Here is a 26,430-nt window from a genome sequence, read left to right as displayed (position 1 = left end):
CAGAATTCTAAGATTTCCGGTCCCTGGTGTATACAAACACCTTCTCTCATTAAATCAAACACTAATCTAGGTGCTAGCGTGAAAGCATTTTATAGATGTAATTAAGCTCCCAAATCAGTTGACCTTAAAGTAGAAAGATTACAATCGCAGAGAGTCTGGCCTAATCACATGAGCCCTAAAAAGGAAACAGGTTCTTCCTGATAAAAGGGATTCAAAGCATCAGAGGACTCCATGTCAGGGAGATTATCTAATGCTGGCTTTGAATATAGAGGGGGCCACGGGCAAAGAATGCAGGTGGCCTCTAGGAGTGGAGAGCAGCCCCTGGATGATTGTCAGCAAGGAAATGTGGACCTCAGTACTACAACCACAAGAAATTAAATCTTGCCACAACCACACGAGCTCCAGATGAGAAGACAGGCTTTCTGGGAACTTCAGCTAAGCCATGGTCAGACTTCTGACCTATAGCAGTGTGGGATAATAAATGGCTGTTTCTTCAAGCAGTAAAGTTTGTGGAAATTTGTTGTACAACATTACAAACCTAACACACTAATATAAAGGGTTCTGTATTTGAATTTTGGAATTTAGGAAAGCTGAGTTCCTGGGTCCGTTACTGTAATTGATTAGATAGCCTAAAACAAGGCAATGGCTTTCATTAATGCCTTCCCTTAGCCTGTAGAATCCCATAACAAAGCAGCTTAATATTACACAAAGTAATATTTTCAGAATTTAAATACCTCCTTAAAAAAAATGTAGAAATAAAATATTCATTTTGCTTTTCTTTTCTTACATTGTGAAGAATCCCTCCTATCTGTCATAAAAATGACTTGATTTTGCCGGGCGCGGTGGCTCACGCTTGTAATCCCAGCACTTTGGGAGGCCGAGGCGGGCGGATCAGGAGGTCAGGAGATCGAGACCACGGTGAAACCCCGTCTCTACCGAAAAAAAAAAATACAAAAAAATTAGCCGGGCGTGGTGGCGGGCGCCTGTAGTCCCAGCTACTCGGAGAGGCTGAGGCAGGAGAATGGCGTGAACCCGGGAGGCGGAGGTTGCAGTGAGCCGAGATCGCGCCACTGCACTCCAGCCTGGGCGACAGAGCAAGACTCCGTCTCAAAAAAAAAAAAAAAAAAAAGACTTGATTTTAATTAGGAGTCTAACAAAAAAAGTAACTACGAATTCCAAAAAAAACTCAGTCATCAGTTCTGGCAAACAGTCTATTAATAAATGATGTTATTAGTATTTTATGTATTTAATTTTAATGCTTCTGAAATAATTATTAATATTATAATTTATTATTTCAGTCTACTATTCTATAAGTAAATCTAGGTTGATCTGGAAGAAACCACTGCTCTGAACTCAGTGGAAAAAAAGGAGAAAGAGAAATCTATTCAGTTTACCTTGTAAAATACTCTGAGTAATCTCTTTAAAGCACACATACAAAAATTAGAATTTAGAATTTAACAATTCAGAATTTCAGCAATTTTCATTTAGAATTTCAGCAATTTACATTCTTTTAATAATTGATTCAGTGTTGATGTTATTAAAATAAAGTACCTGCATTTGCCATGATGAAGTATCAACGCAAGCCATTTGTTTTACAAAAGGTATTGGCTGCCATCTCTCGGACTGTGTGAGCATTGTGCTTCAAAAAGAATAAACAAACCCTCAGCCTTTGCAAAAATTTCTTCACAAAAGAAATCAAAAAAAGGTATAAATAGTTGAGCAGCAAACAAATATTAATTGCATGTATTTGATTATTTCACTTAGAAATATGACTTATGTATGTGGTTAATTTTTCTTGGATGTGTTTTTAAAAGGTTTATTCAAACAGGAGGCAAATAAATGTATACATTATCCTAATTTTAGATTTTATGTTTTTATTTAAAATATTATTTGCATGCTTTCACTTAATGATTTTTCCATCTTATTCTATAGTTATGGCTACAACACTAGTCACTTCTCTCTTTAATATATGAGTTAAGATGCCAAGTCTGATTCCTTTCTTCTGAACTTAATTGACAGTACAAATCCTTCAGAGATAAATAATTATGGTTTCTCACTAGAATCAAGTTTATTTTCATCTTACAGATATCATGTGGTTGAACTAATAGGACAAAGAGAACGCTTAATTACTGATATAAAACTAAACTACACTCATTTTACGGAAGTTAGTGATAAAAACTCACATTTCAATCTTCTCTCCATTCATGATTGATTCTGTATGGCATCTGTACATACTTTTTTAAATTTTATAAATTAATGATTTTCTAAAAGAAGAAAGTATTTAAGAAGACTCAGTCTCTAAATATATATTTAATTTTACCTATAAGATACCTAACGTAGAAGACTATAAAAGTAAAAACCAAAAAATATTAAAAACAAAGGCAGTTTTTCTGTCATATAAAAGGAAATTGTATCACAACCTACAAATAACCAAATGTAAATTAAACGGGCCTGTTTTTATAGTAATAACTGTGAATAAATGCAAACATCATACTCCCATTGGAGCTCACTATGTATGTGAGAAGTAGAAACCTCTCTTGGCAATTAGTAGATTGCTGTAATAGTGTGCAGTTTTGTAATAGAACATTTTGTTACTTTTTAAAACTTTGGGTTTCTATTTTTAATATGTTCTATTAAACAATTTGAGATAGTAAAAAGAAAACCATTTAATTGCTTCTGAGGTTGTGAAAACTCCTTGGGTATTTGAAATGATCTAACTTTGAAATAATTATTATTATGTTGTTAAGAATTGAGTGTTCATGTAATTCATAATTATTTGCCTTCTCACCAGGCAGATCATCTAGGATGAAATTACAGAAAAATTAAGGAATGGTGTATCAGATATACAAGTAGTTTTGAATTCAAATTTGATTATTTAAGCAGTAAAATTCACATCGCTTAATGTCTTAATTATCTAGGCAAAAACTTCAAGTGAAATACCAAATATGTGGAAAGTAGAAAATATGTGAATACAAAGAGAATCCTAACTCTTGTCACCAAGAGAAGAACAGGGTTGATGTTGCTGGTTTAGAGCTGTAAAGTTGTGACACCTGGTGGATACTGTTGAAAAGGCACGTGGTACAGCAAAAGAAACTATTGACAGAGTAAACAGACAACATACAGAATGGGAGAAAATATTTGCAAACTACGCATCTGACAAATCTATAAGTAACTTAAAACAAATTTAAAAGAGAAAAATAACCCCTTGAATAGTGGGCAAAGGACATGAACAGACACTTCTCAAAAGAAGACATACATGCAGCCAACAAGCATATGAAGAAAAGCTCAACATCACTGGTCATTAGAGAAATACAAATCAAAACCACAAGGAGATACCATCTCACACCGGTCAGATGGCTATTATTAAAAAGTCAAAAAATAACAGATGCTGACAAGGTTGTGGAGAAAAGGGAACATTTTATACACTGTTGGTGGGAGTGTAAATTAATTCAACCAACCATTGTGGAAAACAGTATGGCAATTCCTTAAGAGCTAAAAAGAGAACTACCATTCCACCCAGCAATCCCATTACTGGGTACATACCAGATGAATATAAATCATTCTATCATAAAGACACACGCTCATTAATGTTCACTGCAGCACTATCCACAATAGCAAAGACGTGCAATCAACCTAAATGCCCATCAATGGTAGATTGGATAAAGAAAATATGGTACATATACACCTTAGAATACTATGCAGCCATAAAAAAGAATGAGATAATGTCTTTTGTGAGAAAATAGATGGAGCTGGAGGCTATTATCCTTAGCAAACTAATGCAGAAACAGAAAACCAAATACTGCATGTTCTCACTGATAAGTCGGAGCTAAATGATAAGGACTTATGAACACAAAGAAGGAAACAACAGACACTGGATCTACTTGACAGGAGAGGGTGGGAGAAGGAGAAGGAGCAGAAAAGATAACTACCGGGTACTGGCTTAATACCCGAGTGATGAAGTAACATGCACAACAAACCCCTGTGACACATGTTTACCTATGTAACAAACCTTCACTTGTACCCCAAAACCTAAAATAAAAGTTAAAAAAAAGAGAGAAAAGGCATGTGATAGCCATATGCAGTTAAATTCAGCAGCCAAGAGCCCCCTGTGGCTATTGAGCACTTGAGGTGCAGCCAGCCAGCATGGAGATGTGGTATTCAAAGACCTTGTATTAAAAAAAATACATAATATCTAATAATGTTTTATATTGGTTACATGTTGAGGTGATACTATTCTGGCTATATTTATTAAATAAAATATATTGAAATTGATTTCACCTGTTGCTCTCTTACTTTTTCCTATTTGGCTACTGAAAATTTTAAAATTATATATGTGGTTCACATTTGTGATTTATATTTCTATTGGATAGTGCTGTGACAGAATCTAAGGCTTAAATACTATTAAGGTATAAAATTTCTCAGCGTCTTTGTGAGAATAGGAAAAAATGTATGTAATGTATGATTAACATATGGTAGACAAAATTTTAACATGGCTTCTACTGGTCCACATCCTTTTATACCTCTCCATTGGGGTAGGCAGTTTCTGTGAATAGAATGGGATATCATTCCCTTCAATGAGGGTATATTGTATGGCAAAGGTAAAGGGATTTTTGCAGATGTAATTAAGGTTTCTAATTAGTTGACTTTGAGTTGATCAAAAGGGAGATTATGCTGGATGGGGCCTGGCCTAATCAGATGATTTCTTCAAAGACACTCAAAGCAGCAGCAGACACTCACCTACTGGCCTGTAAGAAGCAAGCTGCCATGTTGTAGGGAAAGCCACAAGGCAAGGAATGTCAGGCAGCCTCCAGGATTTGAGGGCTCAGTCCTTTGGCTATAAGAAATTAAATTCTGTCAACAACCAGTGAGCTTGGAAGAGGAGGCAGGCCTCAGATGAGGCTGCAGCTCTGTCTGACAGGTTCACTGCAGCTTGTAAGACCCTGAGCAGGGGCCCAGCTAAGCTATGCCTGGATTCCTTACCCACAGAAACTGAGAGATAATAAGTGCATGACATTTTAAACTGCTAAGTTTGTGGTAATTTGTTTTGCAACAGTAGAAAACTTATGATTTGAACTTTTTGTAACTTTTTTGTGTTAGAATATCATAGGTTTTTTTTTCATCTAAGACATATTCATCATAAGAAGTCAAAATCAGCAATGAAAACCGTAACTTTATTACAGCATATAGTTTACTATGGCACGCATTTTATCATAGCATATATAATGGAAACAGAAATAAAAACAAGGAAATTATATCAAATTTAATATAAACTTCTCAATTAAGCTGTGCTATGTAAATTATAATAGCTTCAGCCCAGAGCTCTTTTGAATTTAAAGCAGTGGTGCATCTTCTTATTTCTTCTTATTTAGAGCTATTTTAGCACTTAAAGTCAAGAGGCTTCTAATGGTGAAGAGACGAATGGGTACCAGTAAAAGAAAACCAGGACAAGTGAAGAGATAAAGCCAATCCCCATGAGCTCATATGCCTACTTTGGGACCTCTAAATAGATCTTCTAATGATCTAAAACTTAATCTAGTATCAGAGACTTCACTCTGCTCCCTTGAATTTCCAAAATTTATATATAGTCTTGACCCCATTTATCAAGTTGAAGATTAGTTCAAAGAGTAGTGATGTACAAAAAGTCATGCCCTGTAGCTTTGCCGATGACTCTGGAGGCGATGGCTGCAATTCTAGCTCCTTCAATCAACTTACTGTTCGTCAGATTCACCATAATCTTCCTAGGCTCCTGAGCCTTTGCACTTACAGTTTGCTTTTCCTAGAATACATTTTTCATTGCTTGCATACCTGGAAAAGGCTACTTCTATTGTGAACTTTCCTCACTTCCTTCTGTTGTCTCCTTGTATAGCTTTTGCTTTTTCCCTCCAGTTAAGTATTTCTTCTATTCATTGATACTGACTAGCAGAATAAATGTGGCAACATGGCTTGGCATTCTTGTGATTACCTATACTGACTTCAGAAGAGTCCGTGAGAGAGCCACAGGTTTGTAGTACTCAAAAAGTTCTCAAATGTGCAGGCTTAAATACACATATCCATACAAAAAGAAACAAAATCAAAAACTGCTCCTCTCTTTGCTGCTTCTGCTCTTGCTCCTCCTACTGCTGCTGCTGCTGCTGCTCCTCCTCCTCCTCCTCCTCCTTCTTTTGAGACAGAGTCTCACTCCTTCACCCAGGCTGGAGTACAGTGGCGTGATCTCAACTCACTGCAACCTCTGCCTCCCAAGCTCAAGTGATTCTCCTGCCTCAGTATGCTGAGTAGCTGGGATTACAGGCACATGCCATGACACCCAGCTAATTTTTGTATTTTTAGTAGAGACAGGTTTTCGCCACGTTGGCCAGGCTGGCCTCAAACTTCTCACTCCAAATGATCCACCCGCCTCGGCCTCCCAAAATGCTGGTGGTAGTACAGGCATGAGCCATCTCACCCAGCTGTGTTTCTTCTCTTGACCAGGGACTGCAAAGATGCACACCTAGGCTTCCCTCAGTTGCATGCTGTAACTACAGGGTGTTACACATCTCATTTTTGTTATACCTGCCTGTGTCTGCTGATATTAGGTCAATTGATCTGTTTTCTCATATCCTTGCATTTTGGCTTCTTATTTTTGGAAGAGGCCTTTTTTCCCTTAAATTAGTTTTTACTATGTCAACACATTTCCAAAATACTATAAGACCTACTTTTATATTAAATTAATTTCTTGTTACCCTAAGGCAGAGTTAGTTGTTCTTGGCACTATAGTTTCAGAACACTTTGCAGAGTTCTGTTACAGAATTTACCATGTTGTATAGTAACTACTTCATGTCTAGATCTACCATTAAATTAAGAATAGGGGCCACACCTTATTCAACGTTGCATCCCTAACTTGTAGCAGGCAATAAAATAAAACAAAATAGAATATACTATCAACTTGAATTAAAACCTCAGTGAGCTTCATCAAAACATTTAAAACAAACCTGAATTATTTCCAGTAGTAAACTTCCTTCCCTCTGCAATAAGCTGATTATTTCATTGGTTGAACTAGATCTACAATGGGGTGGTGTGACAAATGGGAAATTGGGGAAGGGGAGGGAGGAGTGGGAGTGAGGTTACAATTGTTTTGTGTCGTCTTCCCGCTGCCCTCCACACCCCTAGGCCTAATCAACTAACCACTGTCATTGTCTAAGGTTTCAGGGCCAGAACCTCTTAAACAAGTTATTTAAGAAGTTAAGAAGTTGTCAAAAACATGACTTTCCTGCAGGTGAATTTGATGTTTTAGATTATAGAAATTGAAAGTGAGACTAGGTAAAAAGAAGAATATAGTTCTTAAGGGAAAGAAAAGATTAAAACTATGCTCCTATTTTCCACAGTGAAGGTCGTAAGCGTGCTTGAGGTATTTTGGTTAGCTTCACTTCTCATAACTGGTGATATTTATTTTGATAATTACAGTGTAGAAAGGTTTTTTTAAAGGGAACATTTTCTGACTCCTATATTTATCTGAGTTATTATCTTTCTATGAGATTAGCTATTGTTTGAGCCCATCTCAGCCAAGTTTATTGGCAATTCCAGTCTATTTGCCAACAACTTAAGAAGCACTTATTTTAAACTAAAGTACACCCCAATCCTTAGATGAAATCCTGCCTCAGGTTCATAACGCCAAATCAATAGAATCATTCAAATCCAAGGTTAACTCTTATCTCGGAACCAAGCTCATTCCTATTGATTAAACTTTTATTTTTGTCTTATTATGATGAACAGAAGGACCTTGGAAGTGGCTGTAGAAAGAAAGGTGCAATAAACAATCCATTTATGTCCCTTTGTAACATCAAATATTCATATAATTTTTGCTTTCAATTTTATTCCAAATATAATAGCATGTCTCCTTGTCTATAAGAATTATTTTTTCCTGATTGATGGAGTTTTTCAAATACCAACTATTATCAGTGTTTTTAAAAAAAATGCTGGGGGAATAAGAGGAATGAGAATAAAACAGACATGTAGCACATGAAATAGTCACAGCAGATTTCTATAAAATTAGAGAAAAATAAGTTTGTGAATGCTTAAAGAATTAATCAGTTTTTCTGTATGGAGAGTCCTTAAATAGCCAGAAGTAGATCAATCATTCAATCTGGCAATCCCACTATTGGGTATCTACCCAAAGGAAAAGTCATTATATGAAAAACACACTTGCACACATATGTTTATAGCAGCACAATTCACAATTGCAAAGATGTGGAACCAACCTAAATGCCCATCCACTAATGAGTGGATAAAGAAAATGTGGTATATATGCAAGATGGAATACCACTCAGCCATTAAAAGGAACGAAATAATGTCTTTTGCAACAACTTGGATGGAGCTGTAGGCCATTATTCTAAGTGAAGTAACACAGGAGTGGAAAATCAAAAACCATATGCCCTCACTTATAAGTGGGATCTAAGCTACGAGTAAATAAAGGCATACAGAGTGATATAATGGACTTTAGAGACTCAGAAGTAGGAGGGTGGGAAGGGGGCTACGGATAAAAAGCCACACTTTAGGTATAATGTGCACTACTCTGGTGATGGGTACACTAAAATCTCAGAATTCACCACCATATAGTTCATCCATGTAACAAAAAGCCACTTGTACCCCAAAAGCTATTGAAATAAAAAAAAAATGCTGTATACCTTAAATAAATACAATTTTGTCTTTTAAAAAAATCTGTTTTTAAAAGAATTTTAGTTTACACAACTTGGCACTAGCAAATGCTTGATGTTTTTATTCTCCCTATTTTTTCCTTGTGGACATTTTGATATCCTTTTTATTTTGTCTATGATAACAAAAGCAAATATACAGGTAACCATAATAATAAAAGATTTATAGAGCAAAACTAAAGTTTTTCAGAGAAGAAGAAATTCTGCCTCAAGACTGCAGTATCAACTCTTGCCTGAATTTCCATCCTTCTGCCCTGCCCTACAAATTTTCAGACTCATCAGCCCCCAAAAACACATGAACCAATTCAAAAATAAAGAAACTAATTAATTAATTTTATTTCCCTGAAGAACCCTCACAGATAAAATAGGTATGAACGGTATTTTCAGCTACAAACAGGTATGCAAGAAATATCAAATTTCTTTTATTTTATTTAAATCAAATTAATTCCAACTCCAAATGTCCATCACGCAGGCCAGCAGGAAATTCAACCTAGGTCCTAAGAGGTCACAAGCACCCTTTCATCTTTCATTATCGTGTTCTCCTTTGATATCTCATTTTCCAAGGTAACTTAGTCCCTGCTATAATTTCAATAGTTGTACCCTCCAAAATTCATGTTGAAATTTAATCCACAATGTGGCAGTGTTGAGAGGTGGGTCCTTTAAGAGGTGAATGGGTCATGAGGGCTCTGCCTTCATTAATACATTAATATATTCATGAATCAGTGGGTTAAAAGGTAAATGGATTACTAGGTTATCATGGGATTGGAACTTGTGGCCTTATAAGAAAAGGAAAAAAGACCTGAGCTACCATGTTAGCACATTCAGCCCCCTCACCCTGTGCCACTTTGAGACTCTGCAGAGAGCCCCCACCAGTAAGAAAACCCTCACCAGATGCAGCCCCTCAACCTTGGACTTCTCAGCCTCCACAACCGTAAGAAATAAATTCCTTTTCTTTACAAATTATCCAGTTCGAAGTATTCTGTTATAAGCAACATAAAACAGACTAATATAGTCAGTCCCTAAAGGAAGACAGCTCTGCTCATCCTATGTCAAACCTCAGTGCAGGAATATTTGTCAAAGCAGACAGTCCCGTTGCCCTGGGCCCAGGAGAAACACAAAGTAAAATCACTCAAATGTCTTGCCAGTTCCTGCGGTTACTGTCAGGGAATATAGTGTAGATCACCACTATTCTCAGGAGTCATAAACCTCTAGTCTCAGTTTTGGAGAATTAATCTTCCCTCACTCATTTCCATCAAAGGAATTCAGCTTTCTCCTCTATCCTGAATATTTTTCAGAAGTTCCCTCCATTAAACAAAATCCAAGAAGGCAAGCTATTGACAAGCAACATCTCCTTTCTATCAAGTAATAAAAATTCATCTTGAGAAAGAACAAAGACAAAATTTTCTACCAGTAATGGAGCATAAACATCACAGGAACAAAATTCAATGTATCAAAAAATGATCATATTCAGTGATATGTTAACCAACAAGTTCTGTGGGAAAGAGGAGGGAAAAAGAACTCTAATTTGTAGGATTTGCCTGCTTCCGTGTTGTAAATGTTCCCATTGCAGTTGATTTCAAGCTAACCATGTGACATCACTGAACACAGAGTTGGAAAGAGATGTTCAGTAGCACATAATTATGTAATATACCTACTACATAGATACAATAGACATAACCTCAAGAGCATGGATAATGCTGATATGTATTACCTTTGTTAATGATACAAATTATTTTCTTGTACATTTGAATAATTGTTTTTTAATAATGGCTTTTTCATGGCTGGGGCACACAATTTCTGAAAATTTATCAATCCACTTTTGTGAACCGATACTAGCTACAAAAAAATGTCAAAAGTCAAATGGCAAGCTGCACTACAACACTGATCTTAACCACACAATGAAAGACCACAAGCATGACTTTGATAAGAACACTGTTGCTATGCTGTGAATGTCTGTATTCCTCCAAAATTCACATTGAAACTTAAACCCCAAGATGATGGTATTTAGAGGTTGGGCCTTTTGGGCAATGATTAAGTCACGAGGTCTCTGCCATCATGAATGGGATTAATGCCCTTATAAAAGAGACTTCACAGAGTTGCCTGGCCCTTCCATGTCTTTTGCAATGTAAGGACACAGCATTGTCTCTTCTGCCATGTGAGGACACAACAAGGCACCATCTTGGAAGCAAAGAGCAAATTCTTACCAGAGGCTGGTGCCTTGACCTTGGACTTCCCAGCCTCCAGGGCTGTGAGAAATAAATTTGTTACAGTCTATTATTTATAAATTACCTGCCTGTGGTGTTTTGTTATAGCAGCAGGAATAGACTAAGACTACCTGTGTAATGAAAATTGGCTCAGCCTCTGCAAACAAGGGAAGTAGACCTAAAGTTTTTTTTTCACCTCTTCAGGACAGACAGACAAATCTGGCCTGCTCAAATGAGAACAGCCACCCAGGCCATGAGATCAACTTGTTGCTTATTATTTATAACAGCTGCACTCAAACTTGTTGTTCTCATGACCATTTTGAACTCTTAAAAATACTGGGAAACCAAAGAGCTTCTGTTTATGAGAGTTAATCTCTCAATACTTGCCATATTAGAAATTAATTCTGAAACGTTTCATTAATATTTATTCATTTTTAAATAACAATAGTAAATCTATTAAATAGGTTGACATGTTTAGCACATTTATATTTACATAACAGCATATTTTATGAAAAATAACTATATTTTCCAGAAAAATAAAGTAATAAGGTAGCATTGTTTCACAATTTTTCAAATCTCTTTAATGTCTCTCTTAATAGAAAACAGCTGGAAAATGGATTAAGATAGTCTAATAGTCCATGAGGATCTGAATATTGTCAACAACCACTTAAGTGAACTTAGAAGTGGATCTTCCCCTATTCAAGTCTTCAGATAAGATCACAGCCCTGGCAACCCCTTGATTGCAGCCAGAAAGCCAGAAGTCACAGTAAGCCAAGACCAGATTTCTTTTTTTTTTTTTTTTTTTTTTTGAGACAGAGTCTTTCTGTGTTGCCCAGGCTGCAGTGCAGTGGTGCAATCTTGGCTTACTGCAAGCTCCACCTCCTAGATTCAGGCCATTCTCCTGCCTCAGCCTCCCAAGTAGCTGGGACTACAGGCACCCATCACTACGCCCGGCTACTTTTTTTGTGTATTTTTAGTAGAGACAGGGTTTCACCATGTTAGCCAGGATGGTCTCCATCTCCTGACCTCATGATCCACCCGCCTCGGCCTCCCAAAGTGCTGGGATTACAGGCATGAGCCACCGCCCCCAGCCAAAGACCAGATTTCTGACAGACAAAAAGTATGAGATGATAGATGTTTGTTGTTTTAAACCAATGAGTTTCAGGGAGTTCATTACATTGCCATTGAGAACTAATACAAATGGAATAGTTGCTCAACACTCATTTATTTATTCAATGAATATATATGTTGAATGTGTGTGTACCAGTTACTGTAAGAGGAGAGGAGAGGAGAAGCAGATGTGACTCTGACATGGGCCCTCTACCCTTAAAGAACCAGTCTGATGAGGGAGATAAATAGGAAAATAGATGGCATACGATATCTATAATGCAAATATAGGAACAAATTATGTGAGACTATAAAAAGGAAAATAACTCTATTTGAGAAGGCTTCACTAACTACCATTTGGAATAGTTCATAAAGGTTGAGCATGTTTAAGACTCTGGCAAGTGGCACTGATTCAATAGGAGCTGCTACTTCAGGAATCAAACCAAGGAGTCTACATGTAATCATTTCTGAACCACCTACATGCAGTTATTAGATAAAGCCATGAGAGGAAATAAGATTTCTTCAGAAAAAAAGCATATGGAGAAAACCCAAATCTTAAGACTCACGCAGGTGAAATATGAGAAGACAATACTTGATTGATTTGATAATAAATATGATGTCATGCAGTGTTTGCCAGAGACGACTTTGAGGGGGAAAAAAAAAGGCAATTGAAAAAGCTTGCTGAAGGAGATCGTTTTCAGAATTGTTTAAATTATGTATAGAAGATGTTTGCCCACACAAATAAGAGGGAAAATTACTCCCCATCCCCTTTGGTAAAAATGGTGAATCACAGTTTTTACGTAGTAAAAATGATGTTTTTTTTTGAGACGGAGTCTCGCTCTGTCGCCCAGGCTGGAGTGCAGTGGCGCAATCTCGGCTCACTGCAAGCTCCGCCTCCCGGGTTCACGCCATTCTCCTGCCTCAGCCTCTCCGAGTAGCTGGGACTACAGGCGCCCGCCACCACGCCCGGCTAATTTTTTGTATCTTTTAGTAGAGACCGGGTTTCACCGTGGTCTCGATCTCCTGACCTCGTGATCCGCCCGCCTCGGCCTCCCAAAGTGCTGGGATTACAAGCGTGAGCCACCGCGCCTGGCCATGATGTTTTTAATATTAAGAAATTTAACATCTGAAATCAGCAAAATTGACTGTTATATCTTGCTAGTATCTCATTAATATCATATGCAAAAACTGGAGTTGTTTTTTTAAATAAACTTTATGGACAGAGAAATATATAATTTTCTAAGTTAATTTAAAACTACAAAACAAAAATTTTTGCAGTTATAAGTTAATCACTTTTTAAGAAAACAATTTCACTAAGGGATATCAAGCAGAGTATCAAGAAGAAAGTTGATAAATACTGGTCAAACTGAAAACCAAACACTAGTAAAGTCTGTGCTACCTAATGAGTTAAAGCCTGGACTTTGAAGTAGGAAGAGGGTCCTGGCTCTTCTACTTAAAAAGTGACTCTAGACAATTAATGTAAGCCTCAGTTTTCTAACAAAAACAGAGATTATCATAACTATACCTTCAAAACCAAGTTTTCAGAACTCATATTAGGTAAGATGTGTGAATACACCTTGAAACATTTAACTCATTACATGATTCTTATAGTTATCCAGGAAAAGATACCACAAATAGCCATTAAAACTATTTTTCATATTACAGCAATTTAAAAACTTACTTTCTATTTAACTGATAAAAAGGGTATCTTGATTTTTAGCCTTGACATATGGCAGTAAAACAATAATTACAAATTGGATTTGCAAATAAATGGCAGAAAAACTTCCCTGATTTTTCATCTGAAATGTATTTTATTTGGAGGATCTGGTACATTTCCATAGGAAATTAATAACTTCATCAAAGCCATGAAATAAGGTTTGTTGCATTTATTTAGTCTCCTTTTACACAATGGCTTTTCCAAATCTGTGTGTGCTACTTTTGGCCCACAGTGTGAAAAGGAGACCATTAACTGCAGGATACCATTTGCTGTGTAGATTTTTGGGTCTTGTTTGCACTTGACATTTGAATTAATATATCCCAATTCTCCCTCCAATTTACTTGTACATTTATTGTAGTTGGTTAAAAGAAAAAAAAACAGCAGGTAAGTCAGGTAATAAACTGTGAGTTAGTAGGCCATTTATCTTCTGTAATAAATAGGAGTCAGAAAGTCGCACAGAAAATTGGGCTATAGCATTCAATAAGGCATTCAGTAATGAATCAAGGTGTTACTTCCTCCACCCTATTCTGTAGGCCTCAATGAAGTAACGAAAATGTTTTTCCTCTAATAAATGTTAGTAGTATATTCCTTTTTTAAAAAGTCCTTTCCTCACAAGAACACATAGAAAAGGATATATTTAAATACATTAAAAACACCAATTAGGATGATTTTCTCTAGCAGTACTCAATAGGAGATGAAAGGAAGGGAGAGAAAAGGTAGACTGTGGAAAGATAGATCAAAAGGAGGGAAAGATGATTTTACATGGGCTCAGAATGCATCCCAGTAAGTTCGTAAGTTACTACAATCCCTGCCCCCTTACTTTTAGCCAATGACCACTTCAAAAAAAACAGTCAACTATTGAAAGAAACTCACCTCTGCTTACATCTACCTACAAATACCTATATTTTTGTCCATTCATATTCCATTTCCTCTTATCTCACAGAGACTGGTACTTTCTTCACTTTCCTAACGAGAACACCTCTCTCTCTCTCTGTTCTCTATCTTTTCTTCTGCCTGCAATTGTGCTTTGTCAATAATTCAGTTATAATTTCTGCATCCAGGCTACCTTCAACCTCTCAATCTATAAACACATGCAAGCTCCCCACAATCTTAAATATGTCTTTTCTTACTTTTTGTCATTCCCACAATCTACTTTAACAGCCAATATCCTTAAGTCATTTACATTTACTGTTCCCACATTCTATTTGATTGTTCTACCCATTATAATATTGCTTCCATCACCATCAACTCCAATCAAGTTGATCTCATTTAAGCCACCCAGTGTCCTTCTAACCATACCCAAAGGGCTTCTTCAATTGTATCATGATCATTTTCCTATAGCATTTGACACCATTCCTCTTCTGAAAACTCTTCCTTCTTGGTTTTCTCAACACAACTCTTTCCTTATCTCCCTTCTACCTCTTTGTTAACTCCTTGTCTTTTCTTCTTCAATGTCTTCGTCAATGTCTTTGTGTTAATTATCTATTACTGTGTAACAAATTATCCTAAGACTTAGTGGCTTGACACAAAAAGAATCAAATACCTAGGAATACAGCTAACCAGAAAGGTAGAAGGTCTGTACAATAAAAATTATAAAACACTGCTCAAAGAAATCAGATGTGATACAAATATATGGGAAAACATTCCATGCTCACGGATAGGAAGAATCAATATCATCAAAATGGCCACACTGCACAAGCCAATATATAGATTCAATGCTATTCCTATTAAACTACCAATGACATTCTTCATGGAACTAGAAAAAAACTATTTTAAAATTCATATGGAATCAAAAAAGGGACAAAATAGCCAAGGTGATCCTAAGCAAAAAGAACAAAGCTGGAGGAATCATGTTACCCAACTTCAGACTATACTACAAGGCTACAGTAACCAAAACAGCATGGTACTGGTACAAAAACAGACACACAGACCAATGGAATAGAATGGATAGCCCAGAAATGAGGGTGCATGCCTGCAACGATCTGATCTTCAACAAAGCTGACAAAAACAAGCAATGGGGAAAGGATTTCCTATTCAATAAATGGTGCTGGGATAGCTGGCTAGCTATATGCAGAAGATTAAAACTGGACCCCCCTCCTTACACCATATACAAAAATTAACTCATGATGGATTAAAGACTTAAATGTAAAACCCAAAACTATAAAAACCCTAGAGGACAACAGTATTAGTCCGTTCTCATGCTGCTAATGAAGACAGTTTATAAAGGAAGTTTATAAAGGAAAGAGGTTTAATTGACTCACAGTTCCACATGGCTGGGGAGGCCTCACAATCATGGTAGAAGGTGAATGGGGAGCAAAGTCACATTTTACATGGCAGCAGGCAAGACAGCTTGTGCAGGGGAACTCCCCTTTATAAAACCATCGCATGAGACTTATTCACTACCATGAGAACAGTATGGGGTAAACCATCCCCATGATTCAATTATCTCCACTTGGCCCTGCCCTTGACACTTGGCTATTATTATAATTCAAGGTGAGATTTGGGTGGGGACACAGCCAAACCATATCAACAACCTAGGCAATACTGCTCTGGACATAGGACCTGCAAAGATTTCATGACAAAGACATCAAAAGCATTGCAACAAAAGCAAAAATTGGCAAATGGGATCTAATTAAACTTAAGAGGTTCCTCACAGCAAAATAAACTATAAACAGAGTAAACAGACAACCTACAGAATGGGTGAAAATATTTACAAACTATGCATTTGACATAAGTCTAATATTCAGCATCTATAAGGAACTTAAACAAATTTACAAGCAAAAAACAACCACATTAAAAAGTGGACAAAGGAAATGAGCAGACACTTTTCAAAAGAAGACATACATGTGGCAAACATGCATATGAACAAAAGCTCAACATCACTGATCATTAGAGAAATGCAAATCAAAACCACAATGAGGTACCATCTCACACCAGTCAGAAGGGCTTTTATTAAAAAGTCAAAAAAAAAATGCTGGTGAGGTTGCAGAGAAAAGGAAATGCTTATACACTGTTGGTGGGAGTGTAAATTAGTTACATTGTGGAAAGCAGTGTGATGATTCCTCAAAGAGCTATAAGCAGAACTATCATTCAACCCAGCAATCCCATTACTGGGTATACACCCAAAGGAATATAAATTGTTCTACCACAAAGACACATGCCCGTGAATGTTCACTGAAGCATTGTTCACAATAGCAAAGATGTGGAATCAACCTAAAAGCCTATCAACAGCAGACAGTATAAAGAACATGTGGTACATACACACCATAGAATACTATGCAGCCATAAAAAAGAACAAGATCATGTCCTTTACAGGAACATGGATGGAGCTGGAGGCCATTATGTTTAGCAAACTAATGCAGGAACAGTAAATCAGATACTGCATGTTTTCACTTGTAAGTGGGAGCTAAATAATGAGAACCAATAGAAATAGAGGGGAACAACAGACACTGGGCCTACTTGAGGGTAGAGGGTGGGAGGATGGAGAGGATCCGGAAAAGTGACTATCAGATACTATGCTTAGTACCTGGATGACAAAAAATCTATACATCAAACTCTCATGACACGAGTTTACCTGTATAACAAACCTGCCCATGTACCCCTGAACCTAAATAAAAGTTAAAATAATTTAATAGGGCCAGGTGCCATGGCTCATGCCTGTAATCTCAGCACTCTGGGAAGCCGAGGTGAGTGGATTACCTGAGGTCAAAAGTTCAAGACCAGCCTGGCCAACATGGCAAAACCCCATCTCTACTAAAAATATAAAAATTAGCTGGGCTTGGTGGCTCAAGCCTTTAATCCCAGCTACTCGGGAGGCTGAGGCAGGAGAATCGCTTGAACCCAGGAGGTGGAGGTTGTAGTGAACGGAGATTGCACCACTGCACTCCAGCCTGGGCAACAAGCACAAAACTCCATCTCAAAAAATAATAATAACAATTAAAAAGACAATAACTTACTGGCTTGAAACAGCAAACATTAATTACCTCAAAGTTTCTGTTGGTCAGGAATTTAGAAATGTCTTGGGGGAAAGGGAAAACACCCTTTTAGCTTAGAGTCTCTCACGAGGTTACAGTCAAGATATTGGCTGGGGCTACAGTAAGCTAAAGGCTAGAATGGGACTACAGGATTCATTTCCACAATGGTTCACCCATGTGGCTGTTGGTAAAGGTCTTAAGTCTGTCGCTAGCTTTTTACAGATGTCTCAGTTCCTCACTGGCTATTAGCAAGAAGCCTTGGTTCCTCACCACATGGATCTCTTCACAGGCTGCTTGAGTGTTTTCACAACATGACAAATAGATTTCACCAGATCAAACAATGAGGGAGAGAGAGAGGGAGACAGAGAGAGTGAGAGAGACAGTGAGCGAGCCAGAGAGAGACAGAGAAAGCTACAGTACTTTTTATGCCATAGAAATTATATACTGTTACTTCTGCTTTAATTTTATTTGTTGGGAGTAAGCCATTAAATCCAGCCCAACACTAAAAAAGAGGGGAATTAAGCTCTACCTCTTAAGAGTATCAATTAATTTATGAACGTATTTATACTACCACAGACTTCTACATTTCCTGAATGTTGCTGTTACTTAAGGGTCTTACCTCTGCCCTCTTATCATCGTATTTACCCTCCTTACGTGATCTCAACTATTCCCATTGTTTCAATTGTCATCTATATTACAGATGAATCTAAAATCAGTTTCTAGCCTCGATCCCTTTCCCAAACCCATATTTGTATTTTCAACTGCTGATTATCCTACATCTCCACCTAGAAAGCCAATACAATCTGTCCAAAACTAAACTTCTGTTTTTCTTCCCTCTTGCTCCAATTTGGCTCTTTATATCTTCAACCCAATTACCCACGTTAGAAAACATGAATCATCCTCAATTCCTACTTTTCCTTCTTACCTCTCATATCCTTTGATATGGATTTATCCCTACTGTTTATGCCTTCTAAATAACTCTCCATTTATTTTCTTCTCATCATCATTACCATCTTTGTACAGGCTGTCATCATTCCTCTCCAAGTCTACTGCAGTAGCCTAATAATTGATTTCCCTATGTCTAGTCTCTCCCCATTCTAATTTACTTTTCGTCAGATTTATCTTGGCTAAAATATAGATGTGAGATCATATATCTCTATAAAAGCCTTGAATGGCTCACCAATAACCAGTTTAAAGAGCCCAAGCTCTTTAAAATGATATATAAGGCCCTTTAAAATCTGATCCTAATATGTTTTAGCTTCATCTCGTCACTGTCTCAACAAACCTTCACCAAATAATTGTCATTCCCTGAAAATGCCATGTACTTGCACACATTCACATATTTGCACATGCTATTTCCTCTGCCTGCAACACCCACTACTCTCTGCTCTGCTAGGGAAACTCCCATTTCCAGAGTTGAAATAGCACCTCTTTCACGAAGCTCTCTCTGACTTCCTTAGGTGGGAAGTCATTTCATCTACTATGGTTCCACATTATCTTGCATATACTGATGGCATATCTTTGTTAATCTATACTTTGTGAATGACTTTAGCACTGATTCAGTTTCAAATGTTTTGTCCTTTTGTCTTTGTATGAACATGAATAAATGTTTCAGACTGTTTTCCATTATTTAATTCAGAAAATATAATTGCTAGTGACAATTGCTGGCCCCCTCCAGGACTTCCAGAATAATCTGTTGCTGGAAAAGACCTGTCTCACAGAATTTTTGAAATCTTTTCTCATTTTGTGTTGTTAATCTGCATCATTGAAGAAGACAAAGTGCTATTTCGCGTCCAGAGCACAAGTAAATATATTAGCAACTTTTTCCTTTCCATATTGCCCATTTCCCATTCCCCACTATTACAAACCCACATTCCATGATAAGCAGCTGAGGTATCATCAGGGGAACTCAAAAGAAAAGGCACCTACAAATGTATGCAAACACCTAGTTAAAGACATTTATCCTTATAAGTGCCATCTATTAATTTTGTTCCTTTATTGTGTAATCTTGGACTTAGGGACAAATAGCACATCACCATTATTATTGGAAAAATCCCCAGATGTATCAGGGTTATCATAACATCTTGGCACAGAAGCTTTTGTTAAATTCATATTCAAAAGATAAGATAAATACCAAAACTAAATATACTCTTATAGCACAAATGGGGCAAGAACTCTCAGTCAGCTCTAGTTCTCACCCATCTTCTTTTTTTCCAAGACCGAGTCTCGCTCCTTGCACAGGTTGGAATGCAGTGGCACAATCTCAGCTCACTGCAACCTCCCCCTCCTAGGTTCAAGCTATTCTCGTGCCTCAGCCTTCCAAGTAGCTGGGATTACAGGCATGTGTCACCACGCCCAGCTAATTTTTGTGTTTTTAGTAGAGACAGGGTATCGCCATGTTGCCAAACCAGTCTCGAACTCCTGGGCTCAAGTGATTCACATTCAGCCCCCCAAAGTGCTGAGATTATAGGCGTGAGCCACTGCACCCGGCCGCCATCACTCGTTTTTAAAAGCACATTTATTGAGCTCTTTCTAAGAGACAGGTTGCATTAGGCACCTGATGAGAGCCAAGGTTCCTGCTCCCATGAAGCTTATATTCTGGGACAAGAGACACTCAAGTAAGAAATGAAGACATAAAAACACAAAGTAATTACAAATTAAGATAAATCTAAAATTAAAGGAATGAAACATGTAATGACATAGGTATTAACTAGCGGCAGAGGGTAGAAGTTGTTTAGATGTAGTGGTCAGGGATAACTGTTTAGAAGAATTGCCACTTGAGCTGCTATTTGCAGGATGAAAATGAGACAGCCACGTGGAGACCTGTGGGAAGAATATATCCAAAAAGGGAACAAGGGAAACAATACCTTAAATACAATGTCATAATTACAAAAAAGACCCCTCAAAAATGCCAGTTATCAGCAGATGGCAGTATCCATATATGTAAGAAAAGAAATATAGGTCAATAGACCTTGAAATATACACTTGTTTCAGATAGCCATGACTTAAATTGGATGTCCAGTATGATTCATCCTAATTTGGAATGAGTCAGTAGCCGTATTTAAGCCAACTCAAGGCAAAATTACCAGGCCCTGTTGATACTGTACTACCCGAAAGGTTCTTCTCCCTAGGGTCCCTGCCACAGTTGCCTCTTTTCACTTTCCTCCCTAAACTTTTTTTTCTGTATTTACCTTTTAAACATTGTTCCTCACATTTTTATTCTTTTTTGGCTCTCTACAATCTTTCTCAAAGTAATCCATTCCCATTGGCCCCCATGTTCTAAACTCTCTTCTGAGTTTACAAGTCAAATATATACCATTGGATTTTGCCACGTAAATGACGCACTAGGACCATAAATTCAGCAGAGCCAAAACTGGATATGTTATTTCTTGCCCTGGCCACACATTCCAATCACTGCCTATGTAACCTCCCTGGCACCCACATTGATCACTTGCCCATGCTTGCCACCTGGATCCTCTTCTACTTTCTGACTTCTTCCCCTCAGCTCCCACATTCAGTCACCCAATCTCCTGATTTTATATTCTCCATATTTACTGGAGTAAGCTCATTTAGAAATTAATGTATCAATGCTGAATTCTTTACTTCTTTACACTATGACCTGAATTATATAGTATCCACTAATTATGTGTTTATATGTGCCAAGTACTGTAATAAGTGACTCACATGCATTATATCATTTCACCCTTCCAATAGCCCTATGAGCTAGGAACAGTATTATTCCTCTTTTATATATAAGAAGAGTAAAGCTTACCAATGTCCAACAATTTGCCTAAAGTCACCTATATAAGTGGAAGGGAAGAAATTTAACCCACATATTTTGACTCTAAAACATAACCTTTTATACAGTGTGTCATAAAAAAGAAATGGAAAATTAGCTTTCATAAGAAGAATCTAATTTGATAGTTCTTTTAGGAACAATGTTCCCACTTCAAAGGTTTTAGGATTCAAGCATAAATGACACTAAATCCAGCTATAAGGTGAGATGGTATTCAGTCCATTAAAACAGTGGTTCTGAAATGTTTTCAGGTAGCAAATACCTGGAACTTGTGGTGTTATATGGAAAAATTTAAAATACATTAATAAATTTAATTTCACCAAAAAGATTGTAACATAAGACCATATTTTACATAAATGTCCCCACATTATTTTGAATATATAGGTTTTTCAGTCACATGAAATATTTGATCCATTACTGTTTCTTTTTTTTTAATCTGCTAGCTCAAAAATGCTAGCAATCTACTAATTTTTTAAGAATGACTATGAGGGGAAAAAAGCTTAAAATGGAAAAAAAAATTTTTTGTTAATTAGAAATACATCGTCATTCAATTTAGTAGATCATTTTAGTCCAACCTACTGAACTCTTTCATATGAGCATAATTTGAGAACCACTAAAATATACATTTATTAAGCATTTACATTTAAGAAAATATGCAATGTGTTATGGGAAAACAGAATAAAATATCATGTCTCAGTTTACAAACTTACCGAGAAGAAAAAAAAATTCCTTACAGGGTTTTGATTTTGTCTTCTAAGACTATATAAATGTATGAAAAATGTTTACACTTATTACAGGAAAATTAACTATTTTAGCTATGGAATAATCATCAATGCAAATTAAAACCTGTATATATGTATATGGGAGGTCTTCAAAGAAGTTATGAAATAGGGTGACACTATCAAATTCATACATTAGAAAATTTACTTTTGGAGTAATGCATTGTGAAGAAATTAGATCAAGAGGAACAAGAGGCACTTGCAATAGTCCAAGTAAAAACGCGGCCCTGAAATAGGATAGTAAAGTAGGAAGGAAATAATTTGAAAGAGGATCCTTAAGATATAGAATCACTATGAACTGACTCGGCTGGATTTGGAGGTTGAAAAAAGAAGCAAAGATGACTCACCAAAGTTTCTAGTTATGATACCTAGATGGAAGGTAGATAGGTTTTTTTTTGGGTGGGGAGGAGGTATACACATAAGACTATGAAAAGTTCTAAGGCACATAAGAGTAGCGAGGGAATATGAAGGTGGGGAATAGGAAAAGCTGGCCTAAAATGAGGAGTGAGAACTGAAATAACTGAAGATGAAAAGCAGATGTTATAGGCTGAGGAAGATGTGGAATCCCTTATACTGCCTTTAGAAAGACATAAGAAGCCATTAGAAAACTATTACTAGGGAAATGACATGGTTGATTTAAATCATTGGAAATGATTTTAGAGTCAACGAGATAAAAAATATTTGGAAATCGTACATCTTGGTTTCTTGACAAATGCCATAATAACTATTATCATAATGGTACCAAGAAATATTTCAAATAGAAACAGAATTCACCCACTTAAGTCACCTACTTAAGACAATTTTGCATCAGTGTAGGCTGGAGTGAAAGTTTACAGTATTGAAATTCAAACTGACAAGGTAAAAGACATTTTATATGCTTTACTGAAACACTGGCAAATCTTTTGTAATATCTTAATTCAGACGGAAAAAAAGTCTTAAAGGAGACTGACTACATGTCAGAATTTTGAAGCATTCACTATTTAAATCAAAATACTTCCTAATATGTACTGCCTCAACCCATAAAACAGATCAGCAATTTACATGGCCAAATGAGTCCTGTCTTTATGACAAAAATTTACTTTAGATAAACTAGTAGTCTTGTCTCTGCCCACCACCCTATAGCACAGTTTAGTCTGTTATCAATCAGTCTGTCTTAGTTTACTAGGGCTGCAATAACAAAGTACCACAGACTGGGTGGCTTAAAAAACAGAAATTTGCCGGGCGCGGTGGCTCACGCTTGTAATCCCAGCACTTTGGGAGGCCGAGGCGGGCAGATCACGAGGTCAGGAGATCGAGACCACAGTGAAACCCCCTCTCTACTAAAAATACAAAAAAAAAAAAAAAAAAATTAGCCAGGCGTGGTGGCGGGCGCCTGTAGTCCCCGCTAGTCGGAGAGGCTGAGGCAGGAGAATGGCGCGAACCTGGGAGGCGGAGCTTGCAGTGAGCCGAGATCGCACCACCGCACTCCAGCCTGGGTGACAGAGCGAGACTCCGTCTCAAAAAAAAAACAAAAACAAAACAAAAAAAAACACAGAAATTTATTTTCTCATAGTTTTGGGGGCTAGTAGTCTGAGATCAAGGTGTCAGCATGTTTAGTTTCTTCTGAGGCTTCTCTCTTGGCTTGCAGATGGCCACCTTCTAGCTATGTCTTCAAATGTGTTTATGGAAATATTGTTCACAGAATCTATAAGAAGCCTGGAAAATCAGGCTTAGAAAATAAAAGAAGCAAGAAATAATAGCAAAGAATGAAGTAAGGACTTGTATGGATCTTTCCACACTGGCCTGCCGCCACTGGACTGGTAATACCATACATGCATTCTAATGCCCTGAAAAATTCCTACACTTTGAGTCTTTGTCTTGTTTTTTTTGAGATTAAAAGCCTGAGACATAGGGCTTCCTTCTGTAAGGAGGGCTTCCTTCCTATACAGAAGGACATTAGAATGCTGGATAGCAAACAATAATTTCTATTCAGTACAAAATCTACTGCCTTAATCTATTACATCTGATACATTCCAATAAATGTAAAGTTATCCAAATGGCTATATCCAAGGCAGTAAATTCACAGCCTGTCTACCAAATCGAAGCAGTCAGGTTTGGCAGTTTTTCTTTTAGTTCTTTTATGGTGGGCATTTACCTCAGGTTTAACACTGTTCCCACAACTTCCTAATGTATTTCACTCATCCTGACGCTCAAGTTTATAGCCCTGCTTTCTTGGGTATTTGAATTGTAACCCTTGGACTATGCCTTCTAAGCACTGTTTTGTGAAAGTTTCGTTTGAATTGTATGGTCAATAAAAATAGCAGTAGAAGACATAAAATTCCCAGCCCTGCTACCATTTGCTATCTGAGACCAGGAAAAACCATTTACCTTATTTCAAAAAGTAGTGAATTCAATGAGTTGGACTTCATTATTTCTTAAATGTATGAAGAAATAATGTATGAGGGAGAGTGCTATGAGAGCATGTACTATATTCGGAAATGTGTATTTTCCACTTGAGGCAAGAAAGGATCTTTGTTCCCTACCTGGGATACACTTCACAGGAAAAACCGAAAGCAAAGGTCAGAAGGAGGCAGAGGAAGTTATGAATCATGAAACTGGTGCCATTATCATAACATTATGAGATTCTAGATTCTTTGTAACTTCCCCATATTTGTTACTTATAATTCATTTGCCTCATAATAATAATCAGTAAAATTACTCAAAATCAAAGGCCCAAAGGGTATCTTTGGGGCACTAAAAGTAGGAAGTTAAGACAACTATATTCCATATGCAAAGTCTCAAAGGAGATGATCCCCAAATAATCAAATGGATTATAATACTGAGTAAAGAGGGGGCTGGCTGCATCCCTCCGTCCTCTGACAAGAACTACGACAATGACAAAAAATAAAGATGAAAATATGTAAAAGGTGGGGAGCCCATTAACCTGCAATAGAAGCCCAAATGAAAACAAGTGTGTCAACACACACCTACCATTCTCGACACAACTCTTTTTAGTAGCTATCACATTTCTTCTACACACACACATACACACACAAAACATACTTGGGGTTCCTTGACATTATCTTACGTAGAAAACTACTAATCAATTTGACTAGGGGGGCTTATCGTTTTTCTCCCTATTCAAATTAATGAAAAAGATAAAAAAAACTTTTATCTATAAAGATGATTCTTGGTTCCACAATGCTTCTTAACAGAAATAGTTTAAACAATAATCATTTTAAAAAATAACAGCTAAGCATTGTACATTTTTAAAAAATAGTATTTTCGTTTGTACAAATATCAATGCGTCCCATTCATCATTCAAGTACCTTTTCAAACAGGATCTAACTTTGTGATGTTAGGTAATAGGCATATAGGCTGAAGCCGGACTGCCAAGATTGCAATTTCTGGCTCTGTCCTTAATATAACTTTGGGCATCTTTCTTCCTTTCTCTGCTTCATCTATAAAAGGAAAACAGTAACAATTCCCAAGTAAGTGTCGTTGTGATAACTAAATGAAATAGTGTGTGTAATGTGCCAAGGAATTTCTGGAGCTACCAAGCACTTAAACTAAGTTCAAACTAAGTTTGGTTACTTTCACGTTATAAAGGAATTTTTAGGAATCACCTAGGCACTCTCCTAAAGTCTCAAAATAATACAGTACTTCTAAGGAGTTCAAGTGCCTCCTTATCTGGGACGCCATCTCAGATGCTCTTCAAATGAAAGGGACCCTTCAAATGAAAGTTAACTTTTTCCATTTTTTTTAATAATCCTTCGCAGGAAACAGAAGCACGCTGCACTCACGGGCCATTCAGCTCTGTCTCTCCAGGGAACAAGAAGGTAACTGAGTAACGTGGTCACGGAGCAACCCCGAGTCACTGCGGCTGCTTAGTAGTCACTCAGGATGGGGATGGTACAGGGGACCATTAACTGGGCCGGCTGGAAAAGTTTCCAGGTGAGGCGACGATGGACAAGAGTCGCCCCATCGTAAGCGAAAGTGGACTGAGAGGAAGTACAAACGCATGGACTCAAACAGCTCGCCCAGATTCATCCTCAAGCCTTCTGCCATCTGGAAAGGGCCTATCGGATGCGCGACATCACGGGTGACGCGTAGTCATTTTCCCACGTCCCGTCCCTGCCCCCTCCTAGTCTGACGCATGGGAGCGCACGCGCAGTTCCGCTTCCGGG

At 37.3% G+C, this 26,430-nt stretch overlaps 1 long non-coding RNA gene across 3 annotated transcripts in view; it reads right to left on the bottom strand.

Moving 5' to 3' along the window:
• Positions 1-26,373, bottom strand: part of LOC131383752 (uncharacterized) — a 63,733-nt gene extending 37,360 nt beyond the window's left edge. For all 3 annotated transcript variants that reach the window (XR_009213990.1, XR_009213987.1, XR_009213989.1), the window contains exon 1: positions 26,047-26,373. This is a non-coding gene — a long non-coding RNA (uncharacterized LOC131383752). The remainder of the gene's footprint in view (positions 1-26,046) is intronic.
• Positions 26,374-26,430: the final 57 nt, after the last annotated feature.

This window comes from Hylobates moloch, unplaced genomic scaffold, assembly GCF_009828535.3.
Source record: "Hylobates moloch isolate HMO894 unplaced genomic scaffold, HMol_V3 SCAFFOLD_1, whole genome shotgun sequence".
In the NCBI taxonomy this organism is placed as follows: Eukaryota; Metazoa; Chordata; class Mammalia; order Primates; family Hylobatidae; genus Hylobates; species Hylobates moloch.
The sequence above is the reverse complement of the archived record's forward strand: the minus strand, read 5'-3'. Positions and strand labels throughout refer to the sequence as shown.